Consider the following 4,460-nt stretch of genomic DNA (forward strand, 5'->3'; position numbering starts at 1 on the left):
GACGAGCCCGGGTGGCCTCGTGTGTACCGGGAAGGGGCGGGGCTAGTGTCGCCTTGACAACCATTAGGCCTCCTCCGCCTGGGCGGCGCGGCGACTACATTTCCCAGAGGGCCTCGCGTGGCGCGGCTTGGGGGGCGGGGAGGAAGCGCCTCGGGCCCAGTGCGCAGGCGTGAGTCCCCTCTGGTTATATAAGGGAGGCTTTGGCGGTGCTTGTTCTTTTCCGTCCTCGGTGCTGTCCGTTCTTCGCCGTAGCTCCTCTGTTTCTCCTCCCGTGTCGTCCCATCCCGGCAACCAGGGTTTACTACTGTATGTGGTGAGTGGAAACCTCGCTTCAAGATCTCTGTGCCTCTTTTTCCCTTTTTTGTGCGGTCGCCCCTACCGGTGGCCCCCTCTCCTCGTGGTTGCCTCTGCTCTGACTCTAAATAGGCCTCAGCGCCTTTGGGGAGATCAGTTAGAGCTGGAAAAGCCCGCGCCTTGTGCTCGGGCCTGAGGAGTCTTCGGCTGGTGTAAATGATGACTTCACTTTTTTCCCCATCAGATCGACAATGCTGATGTCTTTGAATACTTGCCAGTTAGTTCTGAGACACCGGCCTCAAAAGGCGCTGCCATGTTGTCTTCCGACTGTGGGAAGATGGCGCTTGATGACCTTTCTTTGTTGGTTCGCAGGTTTGCGCGATCACAGCATACAGAATGGATCTTGGAGGAAGGGGTCCCTGCTGGGCCTTCAAGGAAACCACGTGTAGACATGAACAACCTTCAATCTCCTGACCTCTGGAGTAAGCGTTTGTCTTTTGGCCTATTGTAAGAAACGCATGCTCTAAGGAGCCTCTTAGTTTGCTAGGCAGCTTGGAGGGAAAGAAAAGATGATTAAGGGCAGCCAATTAGCATATTTTAGTTACTAGGTTTTCTTTGAGGTGTTCTGGGTGCTTGGTTTTATTATAATTTACAAAAACATATCTTATTACAAAGTGAAATAAGTGAATTATCTCTTGAAAGTGAATAGGTGTTAAATTTTAAATGTCTTTGTAATGCTGTTTAAGGCACATTTTCAGATGCCATTCCTTCACTTGTTTCTTAATAAACAGCTTTCTTTTATACTTAAGCTTCCAAGTGGATGGATAATGTGATGACATTTTTTAAAAATTTCTATTGGCGTAGAGTTGCTTTACAATGTTGTGTTAGTTTCTGCTGTACAGCAAAGTGAATCAGTTACATGTATACATATATCCCCTCTTTACAGATTTCCTTCCCATTTAGGTGTGATGACATTTTTAAGGAAAGCCAAATGTGTTTCTGTTGGCCTATTTGCTTTAATTACCAACTCCTTAACTTAACTGAGTCCAGAAATGCACTTTAAGGGTGGGACTTCTTGGACGAAGTGTTCCTTAAACCTTGCTGTCCCAGAGTATTAAGTCGCGTTTTAAGTGATGACATCTTGCATTAAAGTGTAACATCCTAACACATAGTCGAAACCCTGCAGTCACCTAAGTAAAACCCAGCCATTTCCCCACAATTCTTGCCAGCCACGCTGGCCTCTATCAAATGTAAGCACAGAAGTCAGAGGTATTTGTCTTAGCTACTATCTTATTGCCGAGAACAGGACACAGAAGTGCTGAAATACTGCATGAAGTCGAAGGTAGAGAAACAGACGAACCAAATCTTATTCCTAGTTCAGGGTTCTTTCTTTTTTTCTTCCTTCCCTCCCTCCTTCCTTCCTTCCCTCCCTCCCTTCTTTCATTGGGCGTTGCGTTGCTGCGCACGGGCTTTCTCTAGTTGGGGCAAGCGGGGGCTGCTCTTCATTGCGGTGCTCAGGCTGTAGGTATGTGGGCTTCAGTAGTTGTGGCACAAGGGCTTAGTTGCTCCGCGGAATGTGGGATCTTCCCGAACCAGGGCTTGAACCCATGTACCCTGCAATGGCAGGCGGATCCTTAACTACTGCACCACCAGGGAAGTCCCCAGGGTTCTTTCTGTAGAGGCGAAAAGCTTCCTGCTGGCATAAATGATGACTGAACTTTTTTCCCCGACAGATCGACCATGTTGATCTAACTTCTCTAAGCCAGTTTCTGTCTGATACGCCAGCTTGAGCATCTCCTCTGTCCCCCACTCCTTTGGGTATCTAGCTGACTGGCGGTCATGTTTCTGTTTTCATCTCAGGTTCACTGTTGGCAGAAAGCAGACTTTGAATGGACCATGATGGATCCAGGATTGGGAGAGAATTGGTAAGTCACGTCCATTATTAACTGCTTTTCTTTGAAAGAGGTTATCCCCATTGCTTTCTACTTTCTGTGACTCGTATGGCCATTGCAGCTGATGACTTAACTTTTTTCCCCGTCAGATCGACCCTGTTGATCTAACTGAACTATTAGCCAGTTTTGTCTGATGCATTGGCCACAAAGATAACTTCTGTTTATCTGTTTTCTGCTTAACCACCAACAGACTACTTTCTGTGGGGCTTTTTTTAGTGGGAATTGGGCTTGCCTTATGGGGTTTTTCCCTCTTCCATCATTCAAGTCATTTATCTTGGCTTCATCTGTTAACTTCCTACAGGACCAGAGCCCTTTGTGCGTCAGGGCGTAAGTAGGTTGATTGCAGCCTGATCTCAGCTTGGTTCAGTCTGTCCTGTAACAGGTGAGGTTTCTGCAAATTGTTATCTAGGTGTTAACCCCTCCTTAGTAAAATGATTACTAAATGTGCTCAGGGTAGAGAGGTGTTGGGTTTGCCCACTTGGGAGTAACTTGAGTACCCAGTTCCAAGTTGGGCAAAACAGGAGGGGAAGATCGTGTCCTTGGCAGTACTGTTGACCTATTGGTACTACCAGGTCTTTCCCTAAGAAAGGGGGAAAAATTCAATGAAAACTTAATTCTGCCTTGGCAGATAATACGAGATGAGGAGCTCCAAGCTATCTTTTGAGTTGAGATTGAAATTGGTTGTAATTTTTTTTTGAAAGGTTGAATTCTTCACACTGTTAGCTGGAGGCCAACCTCAGTTCCTTACCCCATGGGTAAGGAACACAGTGGCTTGCTGCATCACAGTGAGCAAGCCAAGGAGACAGGCAGTCTCTATCTCCTGCCTCCTTTCTTTTTAAACAAATAACACTTTGTATCCCTAATGTCTGCTTATCCACTTGATATTTCAGATGCCCCCATTTGTCCCTAAAGTATCTTTTGAATGAGTTTCATTTGTGTTAAGTCCCTCTAGAATCAACATAACTTTTGGTGTGGTCCTGGGTTTGTCTCCCTTACCTCAATTTACTGTACCTAGAAAGGCTGTAGATTGATGATGAACATTTTGACGTTATCAGGAACAACACAGACTTCAGTGAGGTGCCAGACTCGAGAGGTTGGAAGTCTCTCCTCGGTCTGGTACTTAATTCAACATCCACCTAGTTCCTGAAGTCTAGATACTTCCACATCCCAAACAAGTAGCTGTTTATATCAGTTTACATCAGAATGAAGTCCTGATCGTGATGTATCTTTTTTCTTTTAAGGAGTTTCTCAACTGTGGAGTTGGAATGCAAGGTCTCTTGGAAAAAGATGACCCTGTTTACTGAGAAAGCATGAAGGTTCCAGTTGAATCAGTCTCATAAGGTTGCTGTGTAACCCGAGTGTCCAGAGCTGAAAAGCCTCTGGCTGTTTTGAAGAATCAAGTATTATATTAAACTTAGATAAAAATTTCTAACTTTGTAGCCTTCCTATCTGGAGAAAGAAAATAAAATCCTTTGAATCAAAATACTGTTGTATTTGGTCATTGGAGATAGAGACCTTGAACCAAATGATACTTAAGGTAAAAAGCTCTAGGGGCAGAGAGAGCTTTTAATATTAAACTTAAAATTTTAATGTTTAAACATGGAAAGTTCCAAACAGACTAGTGACATAGGGCTAATCTGGTTTCACTTTAACTTCCCTACTCTGTCCCAGATACTTGATCTGACTAATCTTAGGAAGATAGGATTCCATTGTGGGTTTTTTTGACTTTGTACCTTCTAATCTGATTCCTGATGTTGACTCCAAGTCCCTTGAGTGTGTGGACCTAGTGCATCCGGTAAATAGAAAACTCGCTAAAGGGGTATATTACTTTTTTTTTGCCACACACCACGGCCTGATGCCCCTGCAGTGGAAGCTCGGAGTCTTAACCACTGCTGCACCAGAGAAGTCCAAGAGGGGTATTACTTCTGATATTAGGTTATAAAAGACTTGTTGACATCCTCTTGCCTAGTTCCCTTCCTGTCTTATTCCTTGGCTTGCTCACTTTAGTGAAACAAGCTAGTGAGGAATTGCAATTGGCTTCCAGCCAATAATGTGCAGAGAACTGAGTCCTGCCAACAACTGAGTTTGGGAGCAGATCCTCCCCTGGTATTTGGTGACTAGAAACCTTACTGACACCATGATGCCTGTGAGCATTCAACTTAACATGTCCAAACCTGAACTGACCCCCTTCCACCAAGGCTGCAGCTCCCACAA

At 44.9% G+C, this 4,460-nt stretch overlaps 1 long non-coding RNA gene and 3 other non-coding genes across 4 annotated transcripts; all 4 read left to right on the plus strand.

Annotated features, from left to right (window-relative positions):
• The first annotated feature begins 153 nt into the window (after nucleotides 1-153).
• LOC137207974 (uncharacterized) lies at nucleotides 154-3,729 on the plus strand. The gene is made up of 5 exons (XR_010935412.1): nucleotides 154-313; nucleotides 667-776; nucleotides 2,155-2,219; nucleotides 2,548-2,628; nucleotides 3,488-3,729. It is a non-coding gene; the product is annotated as an uncharacterized lncRNA (long non-coding RNA).
• On the plus strand, nucleotides 501-591 carry LOC137208246 (small nucleolar SNORD12/SNORD106). The gene has a single exon (XR_010935565.1). It is a non-coding gene; the product is annotated as a small nucleolar SNORD12/SNORD106 (small nucleolar RNA).
• Nucleotides 1,990-2,080, plus strand: LOC137208247 (small nucleolar SNORD12/SNORD106). Its single transcript, XR_010935566.1, has one exon. It is a non-coding gene; the product is annotated as a small nucleolar SNORD12/SNORD106 (small nucleolar RNA).
• LOC137208244 (small nucleolar SNORD12/SNORD106) lies at nucleotides 2,298-2,389 on the plus strand. Its single transcript, XR_010935563.1, has one exon. It is a non-coding gene; the product is annotated as a small nucleolar SNORD12/SNORD106 (small nucleolar RNA).
• Nucleotides 3,730-4,460: the final 731 nt, after the last annotated feature.

Source organism: Pseudorca crassidens, chromosome 15 (genome assembly GCF_039906515.1).
Source record: "Pseudorca crassidens isolate mPseCra1 chromosome 15, mPseCra1.hap1, whole genome shotgun sequence".
Taxonomy (NCBI): Eukaryota; Metazoa; Chordata; class Mammalia; order Artiodactyla; family Delphinidae; genus Pseudorca; species Pseudorca crassidens.